The sequence below is a fragment of the Homalodisca vitripennis genome, unplaced genomic scaffold, assembly GCF_021130785.1.
Source record: "Homalodisca vitripennis isolate AUS2020 unplaced genomic scaffold, UT_GWSS_2.1 ScUCBcl_10;HRSCAF=455, whole genome shotgun sequence".
Classification (NCBI taxonomy): Eukaryota; Metazoa; Arthropoda; class Insecta; order Hemiptera; family Cicadellidae; genus Homalodisca; species Homalodisca vitripennis.
The window spans coordinates 36,102-62,740 of NW_025776150.1; the positions used below are offsets into that span (position 1 = coordinate 36,102).

General features: G+C 32.3%; 1 long non-coding RNA gene across 1 annotated transcript; it reads left to right on the forward strand.

Moving 5' to 3' along the window:
- The first annotated feature begins 2,641 nt into the window (after positions 1 to 2,641).
- Positions 2,642 to 15,826, forward strand: LOC124370163. The gene is made up of 2 exons (XR_006923153.1): positions 2,642 to 3,005; positions 15,598 to 15,826. It is a non-coding gene; the product is annotated as an uncharacterized LOC124370163 (long non-coding RNA).
- The last annotated feature ends 10,813 nt before the right edge of the window (positions 15,827 to 26,639 follow it).

Sequence of the window (26,639 nt, forward strand, 5' to 3'; positions counted from 1 at the left end):
ATTTATTTTTGTTTCACACCTAACTATGTCCAATGTTAGTCCCTGTTCAATGGATTCCTCCAGTCTACTTCCTAATACTTGGGTTTCTAACTTAATTTTATCCCATTCCTCCTTGAAAGCGACAACAGAAAGCGACAAAGTAGAACAAATCTTAATTACTGCACGTAAAATTAGAGGCTTTTAAAGTAGGAAATATAGGCTACTTTGAAGTTAAGCCCCATATAAATTTTTTTTAAATTTGTATATGACCTATATGTACAGTAGGCAACATTTTTTAACGGGTTGATTCTAGAATTTTAATTCCTTATATAATATGATTTTCTTAATAAATTGTAAACTAACAAAAATATATATTTAATCTGAATCTATAACTCATTATATGTGCTTTAAAATTACAAATTTTGTCTTCAGTAGATTTTCTTTAGATTTTCGTATGAAATAGACTTATTGTCTTACTTTAAATGCCTATTATTTCACGTAGAGATACAAATGCATAAACCTTCAGTAAGTTATCTGAAATAATTGAACATAGAAAAAAATCCAAGTCCAAAATCGTGTTGTACTCTAGATCTGCAGGCCTCTTGAATAAATGTTTTTCTTGACATTAATTTTAAACGTTTGCTTTGAAGTAAATAAACTTTGTACAAAACCTGGTTATCTATGATTTGAGATTAAGTTATATACATTTGTATATATTTTATTTGGATAATTTTTAGCAAGAATAAATAGCTATTAGTAACGTAAAAATGTGAAGATATAATTTAATAGGTACAATAATAATATCTCATATTTAATGATAAAACAGTTTAATTTTCTACGAGACATCCATTAGGAAAACCAAAACGGATAATTAAATAAGTTACATGTCAATGAATGATATGTCTTAATCTATATTAAATATTTCTAAAAATTACCTCTCCCGTGCTTATTCTACTCATTATTTAGTTAATTTATTAATTCTGAACCATCGTATGAAGTTGCTTTAGCCAGCTTTCAATGGATTAAATAAATTAGAAGTACAGCTATAGAATATCATTTGCATTAGAACTGTACGCGATAGATATTGCTTACTGTATAAATTTTGGCGATTAAGAAGTACAGTACTACAAATATTTTATTCAATTTTTCCTTTTATATACGGAACATTGCTATACTAAATGTTAATATACAAAATTTTTTGTTTTTATTATGATGACCTTAAATATTCTCGAACTCATAAGATTTAAGTAGATACTGGTGGAAATTAAAACTGCACCTTTTTAGAAATATTCAGGTTTATTAAATCAATCCAAATTTCAATTATTAACCTTGTATTCCACCAAAGAAATGTTTTGCACAATAGTTTAAAATTACTACTTCCTTAGGCAAGGCACTTTCGATTTAACATGGACTCACTGTCCTCCAAATACGTGTGTATAAAATATAAAATAAAATAATAATCTTGAATAAATTTGTATGAAATAAAATAAATAGGCTTCTTCTCAAAACTAATAAAATAAAAATTATAAACTTCTTTAAAATAAAATTCTCAAACAAATCTAAACAGTTCTCAGCAGGAATTTTTCACAAGTTCCTACAGGATATGGTGCAGCACCTGCAGCTCTTAATTTTAACTAGAATCCCTATAATTTCAATTAAATTTTTACGTTTGACTTTAAATAAATAACTCCTTTACAATATAGATATATATTAGTCCACACTCAACAGAATTTGATCGTTAATTTCAAATTTCAATTCCAATTTCAAATTAATTCACTTCTTAAATTTTCAAATTTCAAATTTAGAAAAATTTAATAATTCAGTCAAAAGTACTTAGCTCTTTGGTCGTGAAGGTCTTGGAGTTCGGTATTAAAATAATCTATACCGACGGATCCTACGCCCGACACTACTTTTAAACTCGCACTAAAGACTTTACTCTATCGCTTCTCAACTCGGAATGGAAGCAGAGCGTGTTTTCTTGGCCTGCACCGACTACGCTCCTGTTCCTGCAGGCCTGTTTGAATCACTCTCAACGCAGGTTCGCCGCCTAACAAAAGATTGAGTCCACTGTAGACTATTGTTTAGCATTCACTGCCATCAAGTCAGGTCTAGACCAGATTCCAAGCGCGTTGTGCCTGCCGCTGGATTACAATATAAATTTACTTTTTTATTCCCTATCCATTTACAATTCTAAAATAAAATTTTATTTATTAAATTTTTATTTTTATTTAAAGTATACCATGTAATTGGTATAATTGCATTCCTCCCCCCCTCTACGGTACTGGGTATAGCAGAGTGATTTTCATAATTATTCAGTTCCAATGGTTACAGTTTGTTTGGATATGAAGTGTCACTTTATTCAAAACATGTGATTTTTGTAAACAAGTATCAAGTATAAAATGTTGTCATAATAACATGTTTTCAGTAACTGAAAAATAAGAGTGTATACTGAATTTTAGTAATTTTCTTAATCAACCTGAAATCCAGAGAGCGTATATATTTCGAAATGATTTATCTCTTTGCAGTAAAATTACTTGAATACTAATGGTGCGAATAAATAATTTACTGAATAATATTAAATAAATGTAGTGAAATCCAAGGCTGGCTTTGAATGCGCTTCATCACCTGGACAATGACAAATTTAATGTTGTACTAGAATCTAATAGAACAGAAGAAAACTTATAAATTGAAATTATGCAAGCCCAAGAGTCCAAGACTAAATTTTTCACTGTATTTCTACTGATAATTTTATTTACAAAAACAATGATAAATGTTCAGCTATAGGTCGTCAGAGTACTGAAATTGCAACTTAATAGGTGTAAATTATAAAAATTCAAATTACCCATGCAAGTACTCATTAAGTTTTACGATGAAACATAAGACTGGGTATCATTGTGGGGCAAATTTCGTAAAATTTATGAATATCGATACATTGACAATGATGATAAGGTTAATTATCCAAGTGACAGACACAACAGTCAATCCAACAAATACGCTTGATTTGTCGTGGCCGTGTGCAGGATAAGGTATGAATTTTATTAATGTCTAATGTTGATTTTATATTACAAAGGAAGTACTTTTATTACTGTCTAATATATAAAAAATCTGCAACATTTTTGTATAGCAATAACTGATAACAAAATATCTGGTTTTATTAGGTTATAGTACCTCCACTTGAAGGTATACACTGAGGTTTAAGTTTAATAGGGCATATTTCGGAAATGGCAACTATTTTAAAGAGATATTTAACTATACAGTGATCGCGCTTGCCGATATGTTCATAAAAAAATTAACTAACGGGATAGCTACAACCAATTAAAATCTTGTAAATGAATATTAGAGCTAAGAAATATTTTTTATTGCAGTTAGTGATTCTCTCCAAGTGTAGTAGATGATGATCCGCAAGATTAAGATTCTCTTGTGCCACATATTTTATAAGCCCTTTTTAAAAACCTCATATATTAATTGATTTTGAATCTTTTCTCAAAAATTCATTCCGGTCCTTTATATATTTATACCTTGACTCGTGGCAACATTACGAAATATTAAAATAACGTAAAATGTGCATATTAACTGTGTTGGTATTAAAATAAAACTCTACTATATAATAATTAAAAAGGTACTACTTATATAATTTTAAGATCCGGGTATAAATGTTGTTAAATCGTTCCTAGAAAGATATTTTTGCTCTGAAAATAAGGTTAATGTTTATTTTCTGGTAATTGACTATATAATTTTATTTGTATTATTGTTAATCGTTTTCTTTCTTGCTTGACAAAAACATTTGAACAGCAAAATTATTCCCAAATGTAATGCTTTACATATGTGCATCTAGTATTAACTGAACCTTAAATTAAACCGAAGGAGATCAACGTCAGTAGAGGCAGGACAGCCAACTTGTCAGAACATGTTAGAGTGACCATGATGCACGAGACTACCGAGCCGAGCCGCGCCGACAGTTAAACCTGGATGAATTATTTTATTTCATATTTGTTTCCAATAAACTATGATTTTACTAATACTAAATAATGTTTACAGTTATAGCACTAATTCTTAACAGTAAATTTGTCCTATATCTCTTATAGTGAACCCTGGATAGTGAATTATATAATAGATGTATATTAAAATTTATGTTAAAAAAGTCCATTTTAATAAATTTCACTTTAGAAATTTATAATTTAGTTAGAATAATAGGTTAAATTATTAAATAGTGAAAAAGTTTCAAATACTTATTCTCAAAACACAAGCATCTACAACACATCTATAAATACCCAATGAGGAAACAACAATGATAAAATATGCAATATTTTCAGCTTAGAATAATCACCTTATTTCCATAATACGGCATGCGGCTTTTATGGCCATTTCAATATATTGGCTAAAGTAAGTTATATATTTTTATTTATTTATTCGTCGTGTTATCTTTGGTATTGGGATACGTTGTAGGTTACCTATAAGACCAACATAAAGTTTCGATAACTCTCAACCAATTGCCACTGAGTGAAATTCACCATAATTTGAAATACATCTATTCTATCTATGTCTCGAAAAAGATTCCATCATTATCATATAAAATGCTTTAAACACTGTACATTTAAGAACTAATAATGAAACGATGTATGCCTACTATGCTATACTTCATATTTGGCCAGATCATCAGTAAACATAGCCATATAGTTAGTATTTGTAGATAAACATATGGTAATACCTTAAGTAGAGATCTCCGGAAAAATTACTAACCTTGATAACAAATTATAAACGAGGCGATAACAAACACACTTATTACATTTGGAGCATAACATTTCTTTGCCACTGGGAACACTAAAGTTTTTATTACAACTTTACGTCTCATCATAGTCATATTCCACCCGAGACAAAGCCTCCTGCTTATTTTTTAAGAACTGAAATATTAAGTACTATACAGGTCCATAAAAATCACTATTAAGATAGTAAGACAAAATTAATTTAAGTCATGAAGTAACAATTGCCGTAAGTATTTGTAATTATATTAAGATTTAAAATTATTCTCTACAAACATATAATCAGCCATACAATCAACATTATTGTGCCATTCTGAAATAACTATTGTAGTCAAACTTATAATAAACTTTTAAACTAGAACAATACATTACCTAGTGTATGTGTCGTGTGTGTATTAGTGTGAGTGGGGCGGCCTCCTGCCACATTGACGACATCACCCTATAACAATCAGAAAAGACAGCATGTAATAATGTATAATTTTAAACCACAATGTTCCCAAAATCCTTAAAATTATAGTAATATACCTTAATTAAATAAATATTAATAATATTAATGGGACAAATATTTAAACTTAAGTCTAATATAAGCAGACAAATTTAGTTACCTTAATATGCTGTGTAGTGGAGAATAATTGTTTCAGTTAAATGTAGTTCTACACGCACGCACACTTTCACACTTTTTCCATACAACCAACATTCATACTTTGTGTGTTTTGCAACACACGTGGAGAAGTGTTATATGATGAGTGTCACAGAGAGGACGTCGGGTCAACGCAGGACCGAGGCCACCTGAAAATAATCAGAACACAACTCTCGAATCACAAATATGAAACAAATCCTTTGGCTGTCTATTTACTAATAATTTTAAAGGAAATATTGTAAAACATATAAAGTTTGACTTCAAAATCAGTTTCAGAATGGCATTAAACACTTGTTATGTCCCAAATACTTACGGTACTGTTTCTTCTCATGTTTACGATGAGTAGCATTGTAGCCTGAAACATAATTCAAATTTAATAGTCAGAACATAATAAGTATGTGTTAATAAAATATCACGGTTACAAGAAAGAGAAATTTAAATTTGTCATAATTAAAAAAGTCAATTTGGAAATGTTTTGTTGAAAAGAACCAGATGAATACGATTTGTTGACAAAATAAAATTTATAGATTAGGTCTTGCTTTATTTCGCATAAGATTCTGTTATCGCTTGTAATTTTCTGTAAATGTAGCTTTAATCCAGATAGGAACGCATTATTGCTTGTAAACATAAACATCAAGTAGAGCTTTTCTAGCACTGTATATTTGCATGAAATAGTACTGTTTCAATGAAAGTTGAGCTTTGCCTCTTCAAATAAAACTGAATAACACCTAATCAATCTGAGTTTCCTATCTGAGCTAGAAACAATCGATCGTAAAACACGCTACTTTTGGTGGAAGATAAATGGTACAGGTTCGGATGAGTTAATAATATCAAACGATAATCCTTCCTTATATTTGTTCCTGTATTTACATATTTAACACCGGCTTTCAAATAATGAAATAATAGTTATGATCCTGTTATAGAAACAGATAGTAGAAAAAAACTAACTTTAAAGGTTAAATTCGTCTAAGGTAAGTTTTAAGTATAAAGCTATAGAAATATGATTTGAGAAAACAATGTTATTATATATTTTAAACACTTTTCAAACCCTTCCTTTTTGACCACCTCCACAACACGCAAAAATTATAATTAACTTCTTTCCTATGTAAACTTCCTAATCTATTTCGAGCACGAGGTTATGTACTTGAACAATACGTATTGGCCCTGGGCTCTTGGACGTACACCACTTAAAATAATAAACATGAAAAGAAATATTTTTCAAAGTAATTATCATACGTGAGAAATTTTAGGACAAGTTCTGGCAACAAACAATTCAAATACTAATGTAAATGTTGAATTGTGCTGAATGCGAAAGGATTGCATGAATGTCTTGATTTAAACCTGTCAATTGTGAAAATATGGGTTTTCAATATACCAATACTGTATTGCCTCAGCGGAAGTGACAAGAACGGGCAAGCATGTGGAGTAGTGGCTGGAGTCATACGCCATTCAACGTGTCGCGTAACAGATTTCGCTGAGGTAACGTGCAACATTTCAACTCTACAGGCAGCTAAACACACACAAAAGAAGACATTCATTCCTCTGTGTACGTAAGAGAACCTGTGTCATGTTACTGAGTGCTGGACAGCAACGACTTTTAGAAAAATATTTCCACGATTGGACACGAAACATCGTTGACCTAAGTGTAGAAACAAAGTTTCATGTTGAATGTCAGTCTATAAATCAGTTCGTGATTGAAATATTTGTGCGGACATACAGAATTTAATGCGACATAGAGACAGAAACACTCTCAGATCAATTGAAGATTAAAGTTCAGTTGAATCTTATTAAAGCATTATGAAATAAAATAACTCTGAAGAGTCGTGTTTAACTACCTTATAGACGCAGAATAGTGGCGTTTCCCATTTACGAAATAATGAAATGTGCCTAATAGACTTAAGTACAAGTAATAAGACTCTGGGGTAAAACTCTTTGGTCACTGTCTAGCCACAGAGCCATTGCCTTCTAGAATATTGATCTGTACTTGAAAGTACGTGGATCTCAGCCTTAATAATCTGAGGTTGTTTAGCCTCTTCGCATTTGAGTGGATCTCAGTAATGCTGCTGCCGTCTTGCCCGACACTGGAGGATATTCCAATTAAAGATACAGGGGTAAACGGTTGATTCAAATAAATGTGAACAATTATCAAATCTCACATTCATTGTGATGAATCATATAATCATGTTATCAATAGAAACTAAAGTTTTTTCTGTAAATATGAATTTTATTTACTGCGTTGTACACAACTCCACCCAATGTACATTTTAGGATGTGACAAATCTATTATTAATATATTACTTCAGGAAGTTATATTTATAATTAACGAAACTACCACTCATTTTGAATAATAAATTGTTATTCAGTGAGTATGTAAACTGTACAATCTGCAAAAATGTCACAATTTTATTATGAGACGTTTTTATATGGGGCCGATTGGAAATTCTATAAATTCGCTACTTATATAAGAATATTTTACGTAAAGTGATAAAAAAGTATTTTTATAATTTTTATAATCCAGAAAGTTTATCTTAAAGGATATAAATTAAAAAATCTAAAAATAATCTAAAACTATAGTTTATGATCCAAAAATGGCTGAAATCAACATTAAAAATTTCGGATGTTATTGTCTCTATGGCTATCAACATATGACCATTTTGCCAAGTCTGAAGACTCTTAAATTACAGTCCAACTTCGATTTAAGGAATATTACTTTATTGAATTAACCTAAATTTTAAAGAATTAAATAATAATTATGAATTAGTTAAGTACAGAATTTTAAAAGGATTTTGTAATTTATGAAAAGATTCTATTACATGAGAACGGGGTCGAATACTACGTTTAATAACTAAAAGATTCTACTTCATGAGAACGGGGTCGAATACTACGATTAATAACTAGAAGATTTTACTACATGAGAACGGGGTCGAATACTACGTTTAATAACTAAAAGATTTTACTACATGAGAACGGGGTCGAATACTACGTTTAATAACTAAAAGTTTCTATTACATGAGAACGGGGTCGAATACTACATTTAATAACTAAACGATAGAACTTCTTTTGTAACTTTAAGTTTTATAAGACATTCCTGTCAACAGAAGATATATTTAAATGGATACCATTTATCAATATAATATTACAACTGGTATTTAATTGGTCCTAGAAGATCTGTCAATAAATCTATTAACTCAATGATAACTACTAACTACACGCCATCAGCTGAATGATTTTGTCCTTGCAAAAGTTTTATAATTTACCTAGGTATCGATTATAATTTTATGAGTCTGCGGTAGAGTATGTCCGTTGCACATAATTACATTTTGCATGCTAAATATAATCATATATAAGTATGTATATAAGACTGTATGAAATAGAGTTATTTTTATCGTGCTCAGTTAATTGAATAACAATGTGCATCAAAGAAGATATATTTCCAAGCTTTAAAAATGTGTATTTGGTGACATGTAAAGTATTAATAAAGTTTCAGTGCTCCTGTTTACACCTTTGATTAATGTGTCAGACAGGTAGAGGGGCAGTTTTGCTGAATTATATAATGAATAAATGAAGACTTTCTATCGTCATAAAAGAGCTGCAGTCAACAAATACTGACACTATTTTGAGGGATGACGAGGACAGAACGTATCCGACGATTAATACGGTAGAGAGATAATATCATAAAGTTAACAATGAACACATCTACCGTCATGACGGAGCCATTGTCAGGGACTGATTTACGGTCTATAAATATTGCCACTTGACTTAAGGATATGACGAGGAAATTCCTCCATCTTGTTGAATTTTATTTAAAAAAATATTTTGTGAACCTAAAAATCTTAAGGTAATGATAATGTTTTTACTTATATTTTTGTAGCTCATTGAGCATTAACGACGGTTCTGGTCTACTTGGATTATATTTCACTCATATATATTTCATATGCTCTTTTTTGTATTCAATTTGATACCCGGCATATGGTTATGGTAGTCAATGCCAAAATTCTAAGACGACTTTGTAATTAACAATTAAGTCAGACATTAAATATCTTATTTGGATTATTCCTGAATATATTATCGAATATGGCCGTTATAGGATAGTTCTCAGACATTTAAGCAGATTACTTGATGAAAATTAACAAAAATGCTATTTATTTTTGATTTTACTAATATACAATTTAATTATATAAAACTTTTACGTACATAAGTCCTGCAAGTATTCAAAATAGACTCTTCCCATGATTGTGGACGCTTGCAAGTATTACATTTTCTCACTGTAATAATTGCTACCTAGTAGGAAATACCTGGGCCTTACCGGCAGATTCAAAGAGGAATAAGGGAGATTAAATTTCCGAAAAGAAAGGCCAGTCATTTTTTGTCGTATCTCTAATGGTAAAGCCGTAAAATGCCCTTAAAAGTTATTGAAGCGTTAATATTACATAGTTTGTTTTTAATTGATCTCATGAAATAGTGGTTAATTGTAAAAACTCTGGTGTGGAATGATAATCTCCTAAGTTACATAAACCCCCTGATTAAGTTATTGTATACCCTTCCGTAAGCCCGTAAAACGCTCTCAGTAAATTTTATTTATGCTCATAAACACAACGCTCTCTAAAAGAGAACCACTTGTGCCTTAACCTCCGGTAACATTAACACCCCCCCCCCCGACGGAATTTTCTGGTACGACCAGGTAATCTCCTGAGTAAATGAAATCCCCTGATGTCTTAACCTCTTGCAAACATTAAATTCCCTCCGCCTGAATTTTCTGGTATGACTGTATAAACTCCTGAGCAAATTAAAACCCATAGTTAACTTAAAAATACTGACTTAGAGTCGATTTTAATTATATTTATACTAAACAATTCACGATGGCTGACCAGTGCAGACATTTCTTACAAGCTTTGTACTGCCTAAGCCAGAGGATCTTACCTTAAATCTGAGGACGGAATGTAAGAATAAAATAAAATTTCCATCAAGAAAGATCCATTTACTTTTTCTCGTATCTCTAACGGTTCAGCCACAAAATGAACTTAAAGTCAAAACTTTGATTAAGACAGGAAAATTCAATAAAATAGGTCTAGTTTAAACTCACAGACCCCTGATCTAAACCTCTGGTTTAACCTGCCACTGAATTCAAATTATCCCCGAATTTGGCCAAAACCCAAAAGGAGGCCTGGGGTTTATTAGATTTGAAATAATGGTCTTAAACTGCCAAATATTACAATGAAAAAAAGCTGTAGTCGCACCAATGTTTCAACTGCCCAGTAAGGACAGTAAGGATTTCTCGGTTCCTTCGTCTGGAAGAAAATCCACTAGATCCGATGAATATATTTTAGCCTGTCGGAATCTCCATTTACCCACCGATTTCTCCAGGGAACTGTTGTTTTTAGCCGCCGCAGAATAAATTTGAAGTTTGATCACAATGTGCTTGTGGACTCCTCCCTCAACGCACAATACTTATAATCTGTAAACGTTTCTCTTAGCTGAACACCCATGGAGATAAGAATAATACCATTTGCTCTGTATATAACGATAGTACAGCTTTAATGATGATAATACTTTTATATTCTATAGTTTTATAGTAATTCATGCAGGATTTCCTCCTACAAATTAAGCGACCCTCAGTCACTTTTATTGGCGGAATTCAAAGAGGATGGCAAAAGAGTAAAATATGTCAAAGAGGATAATTTGGTTTTTAACTCTTAAAATTAACTGTAGGATACGTAAATAATAACTATATCTCCGTCAGAAAAGTAGAGAAGGGTGCAAATATATTGTAAGTTCCTGTTGCATTTTAGATAGAAATATGCAGTAAAATGCATTTTAGCAGGACTTTTAAGGCGGAGAATAGAACATTTGATATAAGTACCAGTACAATATCTCTAATATACCTGCAATATTATAGTATTTATTATTAAATATTAGTATACTAGCTCTAATATCCCTTCAAGATAGTAGTATTTATTATTAAATATTATAGGTCAGTGTGGAGGAATCCTAAAGTCAAATTCCTTAGCTTTATAATAACGCAATTGCGATGCAAAAATGTGTGTCTCTGTATAATTTTGGGACGAAAGTAGCCATATTTGTTACATTTGCATTAGTTGTTTACAATGTAAAGTCAACTTAATATTTAAAAAATATAATTAATAATCCCTCTCCAACGTGTAATGCACTCAAATGAGCGCTTGATGAGACAATGAGAATGCCTCTTCACCTGGATTGTACTACATTTCGTCGTAAAACATGAATGCAAAGAGTACGTTGAGATTTTTCGTCACCGAATATTTTTGGATCCCTTCAGACAACCATGACTCCATTAGAGAATTAAGGATTTCAGCTTCGGATTTCAGGAGCTGCACTTAAGAGAAAAGTGAACTGGAGCTAAACTAAATATTCACATTGAATCAACCATGAATCAATACAATAATAATTAGTTGTTGCTGTTCCTACACATACTTTAAAACAATGTTAACACTAAAAGTTTAGTAAAACCTGTCTCTTAAAACATAAATTTCTGGGACTGCCTGTGCTTAGCACGGTTGCCCTGCATTCAACACTGTTACTAAAACCAACAGCAATGGCTGCAGTGACACTGTTATGTACACCCAGGTTAGAGCATTCCATGGTATTAGGGTCTGTCCTTGGGCAGGTCGTAACCCTTTTACCATGGAATAACTCCCTCCATTATTAACTTTGATAGTTTATAAATCTCGGTTTAAGTCACGTGTGCTGCTATCTACAGGAGACAATATGCATCGCCAAGAGAATTATTTAGTTTCGTAAATTCTCATTGTGACAATAATCTTTATGTTATAAATAATTTATAATAGCGTTTTTTAATTTTCCATATTATATATTTTAAATATTTGAGTAGACGGAGAAGATATAGACAAGAAAAAATTATGTTTACAATGTCTGACAAGTTGAGATAAAAAGAAAACTATTTGATTCTCAGGTGACATTAAAATAATATAAATAAAGACGCTACATCTCATGATTTGCAAGGTGTTTGGCAAAGCTTATCCTACTTCCGAAGCCTTTTAAAAACCTCACCCTACCCGACAGCTACCGCCCAATCTCCCTCCTACCTTCCTTGTCGAAATTCCTAGAGCGACTCATTCTGGCCCGCTTCCCCCAGGACTTCCACATGGAAATCCGCAAAGAGCAATACGGCTTCCGTCGGGGTCACTCCGCCACCCTCCAACTGACTAGAGTGTTCTCAGACCTCACTGACTCCCATAACTAAGGACTGGTCACCACCGCTGTCTCCCTGGATGTCAGCAAGGCCTTCGACCGCGTCTGGCATCAAGGGCTCCTGTACAAGTTGGCCCACAGTCCACTTCCTCGCAGTTTGTTCCGACTTCTCCAGTCTTACCTAGCAGACAGAACTTTCTCTGTCTCAGTGGAACAGGCCGCGTCGTCGTCTCGGCCCATCACCGCGGGCGTGCCACAGGGATCTGTACTGGGCCGAGTGCTGTACCTGTGGTACACAAATGACATCCCAGTCATTCCCAGGATGTATCTCGCCCTCTACGCTGACGACGCACTGTTCTACAGTAAGTCGGCCAACATCCACCAATCATGTGCCTACATGAGAAGGCAAATGGAACATCTGGACCCCTGGCTGACTGAGTGGAGGGTCAGGATCAACACTCAGAAGACCGAGGCTATCTACTTAACCAAAAACCCGCAGTATCCGGCCCAGCGCGAGAAGATTCACCTGCAGGGGGACCAACTAAGGTGGACCAAGTCTATTAAATACTTGGGAGTCGTCCTCAACCGGACTCTAACGACTGGACTTGCCGCCAAAGGGAGGATCCGCCTTGGAATGGCCGCCCGTCAAGGGCTGTCGGCTCTACTGAGACCTCACTCCGGACTTCCCATCAACACGAAGCTGCTGCTCTAAACAACGATAGTCCACCCCATCGTGATATCGTGACTCCTGCCTGGTATCCACACACCTCCAAGACGACCAGGAAGGCACTAGAAGCCTTCCAGAACAGGACACTCCGCCAACTGACGAACACACCATGGTTCGTCAGAAACTCGGTCGTCCTACGGTCTGCAGGACTACCCTGCCTGCATGACTTCATCACTGGCCAGGCGAGAGCCATGTATGCAGCAGCAGCTGAACCCAAGTGGGATCACATCCGTGAGTGGGCAACCAGGGAAGCCGTCCATCCGTGGAAAATCCCACAACTAAAAGTAATATTAGACGACCCACCATAGAAGACTAAATGTACTAAACAAAAACCAACGACTCTCCACTTCACTTCACTTCTCAACCTACTACACTACTTTTCACCGACCTAAATAAAACCACACACTCAACAATTCCCCACGACCCAACGCAAAAATAGCCCCTCTTGGGGCTGGACATACTGATGATCAGTAGCCATTCTGCTTGTTGCAGAGACGCTACCACAGAAGGGACGAGAGTCCCGGCCTACCCGCTGCCTGCCTGCAAGGTGCTCGATACGGCTGGTATAATTGTGAAAAAAATTTCGGTACACAATGTGCTGGCTTGAGAGATATATCGATATTATTATAAATAATGTTGTAGTCATTTTAAGATCTAGATCTATGTTAAGAATTTAACGTTTACCGAATATTAAAGATTAATACCAGTATTTAACATTTCCTGGCCTTAAAAATAATTAATAAAATTACAAAGGTTGAAGAAAATAAATACTGGTATCATTTGACTTTTAGTTTCTATAGAAACTTTGAAACAATGAAAATTATAGAGAGATTAACGCGATGGAATCCTTCTGTGTATAAAATATCCCTATATAAAATTATATAGTTGAAGAGAATAGTGAAAAAGCTTTTATGTTTTGGATTCTTTCTCATATTTTAAAATTGTTTAGAAACCTAAAATATTATTGCTAGGAGACATCTAATATTACAATATTTTTATTAAAATCAAATTTATAGATAGATTAAGCCGTGTAATTTAAATTCTGTACATACATCAACTACATCAATGTAGAACCAACAGCAATGGCTGCAGTGAAACTGTTATGCGCACCCAGGTTAAGGCATTACATGGTACTAGGGCCAGTCCTTGGTCAGGTCAGGTAGTATATATATATATATATATATATATATATATTGATCAGTAAAATTTTATTTTTAATGGCTTATGATGTACATATAAAACATATTCAAGATGCATAAATTTAAATCTATGACATGATTTCTAATATACAGGCTGTTCCAGACCACCTACTATCAATAGCAGTGAACCAAACCAAGATGCATAGATCGTTTCATCAGATACCCCCACCTTTTTTCAGCAAAGAAATAGGTATAATTATTTTAAAGCCGGGACAAATTGCATAAAAGGATTTTTTGTGGGGGGGGGGTGTGATGGTAATTTTTGAGAAATTTTAAAATGGGGACATAAGTCATATGAAACCTTATTTTAAAGGGCAATGTATCCTGAGCGTTTTGGTGTAAAAAATCAATATTATGTGTGTTCGCTTGTACAGGGTGTGACAAAATGTCTTTAATTTAGGTTTTAACAGTAAACTCTGCTGTCAGTTCCCCTTCAGATCTAGGCGCACCAATTATTTTTCGTACGGTTTTTATAGCATACCCTGTTAAGAAAAATGGAGTACCGTAGTGTTAATTTTTACTTTCTTTTATAATTTGGTAAAATCGTTAGAAATTGGCTAATTAAAAACGTGAAGTCAAACACTTTTTATGGCAACCTATTTTGTAAAGTAAATAATTTTTATAAATTCTATTACATGCACCTATTTTTAGATTTGAAGTTTTATTATATCTTGCGACTTGTAATAATGACGTTTAATAACTCATTTTACTATGTGATATATTGATGACAAATTCACACCATGTATTCAAAACAGCGCCTTTGTCCTTAACCACTTATCCAGCCCTCAAGTTAGGTAGTTAGGTATGTACCAAGTTAGTTATTCGAGTACTTTGATGTAGCCTGATAGAGAATTTCATATCCACATACTAAACAGAGAGATGCCTTGAGACCATGGATCCTTTGTCAAGGATACGTAAGAAATATAATCTTGTGACTAAGCATTATTTATTTAGGTACTGTTATAAACACAGGAAACTTAATTTTAATACAATTACTAGTGAGATAGATTAAATAGACACGTATTTATTTAAATCGACATCTTGATGGAATATAAATGGCCATGCTATATAACATTAGCTAACATCTACCGTATTTGTTTTCAGGTCCAGATTGAAGTTGGTGCAGACAGTAGCACATAGCTTGGATGAGTTTTAAACAATGTTATTTAATCGAACATTTTTAAACGGCAGAATTTCTCATTTATGGAAACATTGTAATTAAAATATCTTCCAATATATACCCATTTATGTTTTGTAATCACTTCAGGATTTCGAGAATGCGACCGTTCAAATTTTGGAAATGTAAATTACATATCTTGACTAAAACCTATGATCACGCGTGACATTGTGTGAGTACAAGTATAAACGTTTAATTCTATGACCTGTGGTTTAAAAATTACAATGACGAGACATAGTTGTTTATTACATAAATTTATTGAAATTAATGGCTACTTAATGTTTTAATTTAAAATATGCAAATAGTAATAACAAATAAAGCTATCAGGTAATTTTATATTTATAAATTTCAGCTTTGTTGACTATGCTAAAGTTGAAAATTGTGCGAAAATGCCGAATTCCGTTCAAACATTGTTATTATATGAAATTTAAAATTTAATTCATAATAGTAGAATGATTGATTGTTTGAATTAATATAAAAGGCATTATTAGAATGGTATGCATAGCATAGAATCTTAATTAGAAATAAAGCGTCAGCTTTGCTGTAGTATATTGTTGCTATCTAGATCTAGATTGTTCCAAGAATACGATTAATCTGATAGTGTGCATGGAAATATATATATATATATATATATATATATATATATATATATATATATATATATATATATATATAATATAGCATACTTTGTATTGTGATTTAACTTTCTGGGTCCCTATGATTTCTTGTAACAAGTTTGCAAACGCGCACACACATACACTAATATTGTAAGACAGAAACTAACACACTTGTGACAAGCCCTAATTTGAAACTGAAGAGAATCCAAAAATAGGAATTAGAAAAAAAACCTGCAAATTGAATCACTGCGATTTTACAATACTTTCATGTACTGTATACGTTAATAGGGAATAAGATAAACCAAGCAAGTAATTTGCTTTCAAGTGAAGACTGTGCGATTCATTTATGGTAGTGATTCACATTTATATTACAATATAATTTACCCAATTATTACTACTGTCATGAGTAATTTTAGTTATATTAAAATTATTAACTATTATGATGTAAACATATACTAAACCAATTAATATAAGTATGCCATTCTGAAACAACAGTTTGAACCAAATTGATTTAAATATTTTAAATACATTACCTAGTGTATGTGTCGTGTGTGTATTGGTGTGAGTGGGGCGACTTCCTGCCGCATTGGCCGCATCACCCTGTAACAATAAAAAAAGACACCGTGTAGTAGTGTATCTTGATAAACCACAGAGTTCCCAAAACCAATATAATTATAGAAATATACGTTAATTAAATAAATAGGTTTAATAATAAGTATATTCATGCAACAAATATGTAAACTTAAGTCTAATATTAGCAGATAAATTTAGTTACCTTAATATGTTGTGTAGTGGAGAATTATTGTTCTAGTTAAATGTAGTTCTACACGCACGCGCACTTTCACACTTTTCCATTCAATCATCAGTCATACTTTGTGTGTTTTGCAACACACGTGGAGTAGTGTTACGTGATAATGTCAAAGAGGGGACGACAAGCCAACGCAGGACCGAAGCCACCTGAAAATAATCAGAACAAAGCCCTGGAATCACAAAAATGACACTAATCAGTATCCTGCTTTATTTATAATACCTCATAAAATAGTGTTACAAGTCTTAAGCTTTGAGTAAAACTGTAGTTTCAGAATGGCATTAAATTTACACCTGAAATGTCCCAAATACTTACGGTACTGTGTCATCTCGCATTGAGAATAAGACATATAGCATGCTGAAACATGATTTAATATTAATAATCCAAATATAATTGGTAAATTATTAACTAATACTTAGCATAGATAATATTTGAGTGGTGTAAATATAGACAGAAAATATGTAATGAAGAAAATGTATATAAGATCCTTTAAAATGTAACTTTAAACACTTCTAATAACCAACCTTGGCAGGGATTGGGACTGACTGTGCTTAAAACAGTAGCCGTGCATTCACCACTGTTACTAGAACCAACAGCAATGGCTGCAGTGAAACTGTTATGCGCACCCAGGTTAGGGCGCTGCATGGTACTAGGGCCGGTCCTTGGGCAGGTCGTCGCCCTTCTACCATGTAATACTCCCCTCCCTTATTAGGTTGATATGAGATATTTAGCTTACGTCACGTGTGCTGCCATTTACCGCAGTTAATATACACTTCTTCGAAAAGAGAATAATTTATATCCGTATATTCTTACTAGACGTATTGAACTTCACCGTGTTAATACTTGATAAAAGAGTTTAATGTTTTCAGATTACATAATTGTTTAAATATTATTGTAGTGCAAGTAGATTATGATAGGAAAAAAATATTTTTATGTTATACACCGGTTGATATTAAAAGGAAATATATTCTATTCTCGGTTGCAATTTAAGTAATATAAATATAGAGGTTACCCCATATTTAGTTAAATTTGATCTTGAAGTACACTCCTAATTGCACCCAATCTTTCAATTGCACAATGTGCTGACTTGAAAGATGTGTCAATATTATTAAAGATAAGTTTGATTTAATATAATTAGGATCTGATAGGATAAGACTTCTACGTTCACCACATATAAAACTTTAAGACGAATGCTAAAAATTGGATTTACCTTTTCATAAAAATTAAGTTCACAACGGTTAGAAATTACTAAATATTGAAACCGTTATAATTTATTTTCTATAGAAAATTTCTATCAATGAAATTCATAGATTTACTAACCTCCTTGAATCCATCTTTTTATTACATATTCTTAATAATATCCTTCATTAATAATTTCCGTCCTGTTCTCACTGATGTTGTGTTGAAAGTTAGCCCACGACCACAGGTAGCGGACACACGTACTATCTTTACCAACACCCTGGAGGCCTTTATGGAGAAACAAACTGAGGCAATACATTGATGACGTCAATGAAGACATATCGAGAAACGACTTGCGGTCGAATATTTATTTGAGTTACAGCAGTGGAAAACGGAATTGTGTGTGGTGATATAAAAGGAAATAGATTGCTAATCAAGATAGTTTTGGAAGAATCAAAACGACACAGCATCAAAAGGGATACAAAATATAAAACTGGAATCTTTCCTTAGACATTTTCCGAGCTCTTTATACTTAATACTGACATTTAGTTATTATTTTAATCACTGTCAGGCAATTAAAAGAAAGGGGGAGAAAAAGGTTAGTTTAATTGTCTACGTATAATTAAAAATATATTTATTTTCTGGGGTTCAGTTTTAGTATGTAAATGGTAAGAAATATAATTTTAGAAAAAAAAATTAATTATTTCATATTTTTAACACTTTGATAATGTTTTATGTCGACCACCGCCACAACTCCCAAAAATTTTAATTTTTTCTGAGATAAACCTTCCTATAAGTTTTAAGAAACAGGTTAAGTACTAAAACTATACCAATTGGGAATAAAACGTACTTCACTTAAAACAATAAACAAGTGAAGAAATACTTTTCAAATTAAATATCATAAGACATTTTAGAACGGATTCTGGCAACAAGCAATGGTGGCACCAATGTAACAGTTAAATACGTTTATTATTACGTTCGTAAATTTGCAACGTTTTTCTTTTCCTTTGTGTGTGTCTAGGATACTATACACACTTTCGTTCAGTCTAAAAAGCCAAAATAAAGTACGTCTGAGAACATACACTTAAATGTTTATTGTGAATTATGCAAAGCAATCGCGTGTATAACTTCGTTGTAGAGTGATAGATTGTGTTTTTTAATTTATGCAAATATTTAATAAACTGTACTGCTTCATCAGTAGTGATAATAATGGACATGCATGTGGCGTAGTGGCCAGAGTCCATACAGTAATTACATGCACATAAACATACAATACAGTAAGTGATTTATAGTACTTCTGCTGTTCTACAGGTAAATAAGTCAAAGCCATGAGTTGCTATAATCTAAACTCAAGGCGTAATTGTTTAATACAAATATTTAGACAACATATTCAGCCATACATACAAAAAAACATCTAGGTGAATTGTATTCAATGAAAATTATGATGTTTTGACTTATCCATTTGAAGAATATCCCAGCAAAACGATACTGGTTCAGCCGTGGTGTACTGGTCATAGGTCGGAAGAAGACCGAACAACGCAGCTAACATTGTATGTATTAACTTGAAGGAATATTACTCTCGATGCCTCTGTACTAAAACATTTTTCAAAGGTATTTAAATTGGTTTTAAATTGGTTTAAATTGTGTTTTCATGGTAACGAGGAATAATTATTGTTTGTTAAGAAATATGCTATGCGTATGGCGTAAGTTAATTATAGAAATTATCAGGAAGAACATTCATAACTTTTACGCCAGAAACTCATTTCTCTAAGTTTGTACAGTACAATAAGTATATAAACCCATTAAATAAAGTTGTATTAAACCAATACGTAAATGCCAGTCGTATGCTGGAGTAAAATGAAATAATTAGTTTCAATATTTATCTAATGATCATGTTTGTTTTAGTTTTTGCTGAAGAACTTTAATTTGACCCAAGACAGACAAAGTTATTTGCAAAATGGCAAAGCTAAGCGTTATACCAACCTGTCCAAGCTGGGATTATTGAAAAAATCCACCGTCTTTGGCTCTAAGTTATAAGATAATTTATATATAGTAAAATAGTATGATAATAACACAGTAAAACAGAACAACCAAATGAGTAATCCTTATGATAAGCAAAATGCTTGCTCTAAAAGCTTGATTTTGTCATAAAACATTTTCTTTTTTACTGGTTGCATGTAATTCTCGTTTATTATTGGTTATTCAAACCATCTCCCGGAAAATATGCCTTGAAGTAAATTTCTATTAGATCTATTATAATGATACATATTAAATAACCAATTTACACCGGGATTGGGACTGCCTGTGCTTAAAACATCTGTCGTGCATTCAACACTGTTACTAGAACCAAAAACAATGGCTGCAGTGAAACTGTTATGCGCACTCAGGTTAGGGCATTACATGGTGCCAGGGCCAGTCCTTGGGCAGGTCGTCACCCTTATACCATGTAATACTCTCTCCATTACTAAGTTGGAGGATTGGGATATCTCGGTGTACGTTACGTGTGCTGACATCTATCGCAGACAATATGTATCTACACAACATGAAAATAACCCAGATCCGTGAATTCTCACTGAGACGTATTGAACTATAAAATATAAATACTATATACCTGCGTTTTTTGTTTTCAGATTATAATGTAATTAATTATCACTATCACACATGACCTTTACAATTTGCATGATAATTCTTTTCTACATAAACAACATTAAGTTATATGATTGTGCATATAGCGCCATTGAAGCACTTAGTAGCAGGAACATTTCGTTTATGTTTTCTGAGAGGATGTTAAGTTTAATTTTCTGCATGATTTGTCTATATGACCACATGACGAAGTAAAATGAGCTGTATGCTTAAAATTTAGCATGGAACCTTAGCGAAGCCTATTACTCGACACGTATTGTAGCGTACTCGCACCTTTTATACATAAACAAACAATAAAATAAATGAATTTAGAACATGTAAAGTTAGCAATTTTTTTAGGAGAATTCACAATCAACCATGCTGGACTAACTTATCCTGAAGTTGCCTACATAGATTATAATTCTAATTATGTAATATATACAAATTAGTTAAGTTATATTTCAATTAATGTATGTACCAAACGTTTATACATTTTATAATTAGAAGGAGGGTATATCTTTTGCAATTTTCTACCAAGATAAATACACACCATCGGCAAGGTATTCAGAGAATCATTAAAAAATGGAACTGAGTTTGACGTTAAAATGAATCGATATAATACCCACATATCCGTGACCTGATAAAAACAGCAGTAGATTATAAGTTTAAGAAAACACGCAGCAAGCTCATATGTTGAAGACAAATATCCCTTTGGATTTTAGAGCATTTTAGACAATTTTGTTAATAATTTCCAAGCGTTACTGGATATACAACTTTTCGTCAAAACTGTTTACTTATTTTATGTCAGCTGTGCCACAGAGATTTAATTGAAACATTTTACACCAGCTGGCTTTAAATGTTATGTTATGTTTATATTAAGTTTTCTTATTAATAAAGTGTTTCTAACATATTAATTTGAAGTAACGGTGTATACAAATTTTGCAGTAACCTATTTTGGAGACGCAAATCAGTCAGATTGCTCAAGGGAGAAACACTGTTTTATTTAATAAAGCGTAAAGACGTCTTCTGTATGAAAAAAAACTTGTAAATTTTCGACATGTTGTCGTAGTAGTTTGTTATAACATGTACTTATATGTGCATTGCCGTCTCCCGTTGAGAGGTTACAACAGTTAGTGAAAGTTAACCCACACGTCAACTGAAATATGGAATTCTCACTAAATCTTCAAATCCGAGTGTCCGCAAGAAGAACCTGAAGGTCCGCTTGGTATTTCTCTAAATGGTAAATCAAATTATTTTATTTGCTTCCTCGATTGTAGCCCTTGTTGTGTATGTATAATTTTATGTTTAATTAAATTAAATTACAATGCGTTACAGAAACTATCATTAGTCTACAAAATCATAAAACAGCTTAACCGATGGTTTTTATAAAATATTTATAAATTAGATATTTTTATTGGATAAAACTACACTGACACTTATAACATTTAGAATTTCACAGGGTCCCAAAGCGGTTTCATTAGCAAACTGATAACATGCGATCATAAATTTTAAATCTTTGGTGTTTCATCTAAAATGATATGTATGTAGACTTGTTATGAGGGTTTTAATTTACCTTTTAGTTTTGGGCGAGGCAAGGCTTCAGGTTGGAAGTGGCACTGCTTTTACTTTTTTAGATTTCTTTAGAATAATTTGCTTGTAGTTTTCTTAAACATTAAATCTGTTCTGGTGAGAATAGGGTATATGTGTAATTTACCATAACAAGAGTAAGGACTCAACATAAAAATATAATAAATTACCCTAAAGTTGGAAAGACTGATTCATAAACTTCATGCACGGATAATATAATTGATGACAAAAACGGGTTTCATTCTTTAGCAAAATTAAACAAAGATATTTTTAATGTTATTGCAGTCAAGTCAGACAATCATCAACCTTGTTCTTTAGAACACGTAATAGAATATGTATAAAAAGAAAGGAAAAAGCGCACTACAAGGAAGTAATATTAAGAAACAACCCAACTCTATAATCACAGTTTGCTATAGGAAATAATAACTAATTGCAAGTAATGTGCTTTGCAGGTTTGTGTGGTATACTATTGCAATGTAGTATACTATTGCATCCATAGTAATGACGTTAGGAATTTATACTTAATTGATGTGACTAATTAACTGTAGGTAACAATTTAGCTAGGCTTAATATACCCTAGAGAAATCGGCCACAGCAGCCAGGATTATCATTAAGTTATCAATTGTTTATACAGTGTTCACGTTCAAGTACAGAAACTATTCGATCCAACCATCTAAGATCTTCTCTAAGATTCTACAAAACAACTTTGTAATTTGTTCTCTAATTATAACTGATTAAAATGCCTGATTACCAAACGAATTAATAAGGGAGATTATGTTTAGATGATCCCGTACGTTTGGAATAAATGAAATTAAAAATATGAAATAATTTATAATTACCACTGATTTTAATACACCTTCGCAAAATTTCCTCTAGTCAACAATCGTTTCGATTTATAATACTAGAACCAACAGCAATGCCTTCAATGACACTGTTATGCCCCCACAGGTTAGAGCATTCCATTGTACTAGGGCCAGTCCTTGAGCAGGTCGTCACACTTCTACCATGTAATACTCCCCTCCCTTATTAGGTTAGTTAATTGAGATATGTAAGTTACATCACGCGTGCCGATATCTACCGCAGACAATAAGCATGTACGCTACAAGAAATAATGTACATCCGTAAATTCTCACTCAGACGTTTTGAATTTTACAGTACAAATACTTGATAACGGCGACTAAGTGTTTCAGAATATATTTTTTAAGATTATTACTGAAGTCCTAGTAGATTTAAACAAGAAAAGGATATTCATATTTGATAACTCGGCTAAAAAGTAAATTTATTCTATTCTCGGTTGCGATTTATGTAATATAAATAAAGAGGTCATATACTTTTTTTTATTTGATATAGTTTTCCGCCACCTCTCTCGCCAATCATTCAAGTGCACAATGTGTTCGCCAATCTTTTGTCTATTTGCCTCTTAAATACGCGTGTCCTTAGATTTTGATACTCGCAACGTTTTTCTTTTCCTTTGTATGTGTTTACGTTACTACACACTCTATGGATCCGTGAAAAAAAAAGATTAATTACTTCTGAGGAAATACATTTACATTTTAAACTGTAAACAATGCACAGAAATCGCGTGTATAACTTTATAGACTGGTGTCAAGAGCGATTAGTTACATTTTTAATTTATGAATCTATTTAATCAACTGTACTGTTTCAAAGGTTGTGATAATAACTAAAAGGTATGTAGTTTATTGGATGGAGCCTATACATTAATTATATATGGCTAAATATACTGTAAAATAAGTAAGTTATAGTACTTCTGCTGTCCTACAAGTAATAAGTCAAATTATTGAGTTGCTACAATCTAAACTCAAGATTCAGACAGCATCTACAGCCATACAACACTACATCTAAGTGATGTTTTGACTTATCCATTTGGAGAATTTACCTGCTGAAGACACAAGGGGGCTCAGCCATGGTTTTAGGGACACAGATCGGAAGAAGACAGAACATTAACGCTGCTAACATTGTTCGTATTAAGATGAAGTAAAACTAATCAGGATTCCACTCTCCAGAACAATTTTTCGAAAGTTATTAGATGTTAAAATTGTGTTTTCATGGTAACTAGGAATAATTATTGTTAATTAAGAAATGGACCGATCCTACAGCTTAATAAGTTGTATAAATTCTAAGAAAGAGAGATAGTGTAGAGCTTTTCACTAGAATAGTAAATGTTAAATTTGTACTTCCGTAATTCTATGGATTGTAAACAAAATAATATCAGTTCCTTATGTTTTGGCCATCAAAAATATACATGATTTTGTTTTGGAAACCTTTTGCTCAAAATCCGTCCTAATGCGCTTTTTTTCCTATATATATTTTTTTGCGTTAAAATACAATCTAAATATAAGTATTTGATTGTTTAATCCAGCTGTATAGGTTGGTTCTAGATAAGGTACTTTGAATAAATGTAGTTTGAACGTAAAGACGAATTATAAAATGCATTTGAAAGAAAAAGTTTTATTTTGCATAGGGTAAATAAGAAAATATAATTAGATTTATCTTACCTGAGGAAATTCTTGTCGTCTATAAGTTTCTTGTAAAACTTATCATTAGACAACGACTGCAATCTAGTTATTTATTTAAAAAAAATTATGGTTGCCTGTAAAGTCGGTTTTACGGGCGAAGATTTTACGTGACAACGTCATTTCTCGGTAGAATATTTATTGATATGAATATTATTAAATTGCACAATAGGAACAAGGAATTGAATGAAAATAAGAATTGCACAAATTTTAACTATAGAAATATATTTTGTTTACTAAAACATTGTACATAATTTGAAATTAATTAAAATTTGTTATTGTAAATGGTAAAGTTGAATAAAACATTTACTAAAATTGGAATTTGAAATTCTTGCTAAACACAGTTAAATTCTAACTCCGCGCGTGGTGATTGGTCGGTTTAGTTCGTTTGTTTGGTCGCACTGTTATGACAGGTTAGAGGTTATAATTTGTTATTTTAAATGTTTGACTAGCAATACGCGCTGTTTCTTCTCAATCGACTGAATTACGATTGATTGCAGAGTGATTTAAACTAATAATTTACTTAACACTATCAACATTTGTCAATAGTATGACATAACCTATAAACTCAGTTTCTCAACTTTTGTGTCAATCTAACAATTAATCAATCAATCATAGTTTACGATAATGAAATATCAGTGTACAATTATTTACCTTTATTGTTGTTGTTGTTGTAAATGACGAATCTAAGCACTCCACATTTTCACGAATAAACATAGTTATCTGCTTTATCCCGTGCGGCGGACCCACAGTTATCTGCTTTATCCCGTGCGGATCCCGTGCAGCGGACCCACTGGACGGGCATCGTAACGTTACCGGGCGTTACACTTTTTCATGAGTGACTCCGAGCCGCAACCTAATTTAAGACGTTGTCACGTCAAAAGTAATCTTACAAGCTTATCTTCTATTAACTTTGGTGTAGTGTATTTCGAATTAAATTTTTCATTTTTAAATAACGTCGTCTTTATCTTCATGAAATCGAGTTCAAATTTTATAAAAAATATGTTTAACCGCATCATATAAATTAAGTAATAAATCATGTAAATTGTGAAAATTTTTATGAATTGTTACACTTTTCGTCTAATTTTAAATAAAAATTAATTTATCTATCAAGGATAGCCATGTATTTATATCACTAAAAATACTCGGACAATTTTATTGAAACGGAGAAAATGAGATTTTAAGTTTACTATTTAGTTGTCATTAATTAAGGGGGCAATTATATAAGGTCTATTAATTATAGACACATCTCGTGTGTAGAGCCGTCCTCTTAGTATTCATAGAGATTTAATGTATCTGGTACATAGAATGTTAAAAGAATAAATATTGGGATTATTCCACTGGCACTGGCACTAGCTATTTTTTAAACAGCTGGAACAATATTGTTTGGTTTAGTTTATGTTGGCTATTATTTATGTAAGCCCTTTTCTTGTTGTTCTATGTCATTTTTTTCTATAATTTGTGTTATTGCGTGTTTTTCTAATATGGAAACAAATTTAATCCCAAAATCAATTTCTGTACATTTCTCATCTTTGAGAGGACTCTATACCAATAATAGCTGGTAAAATAACAAACAATAACGCATTCTTCAGTAAGATAAAATTCTGAGGTAATTAGTTTGT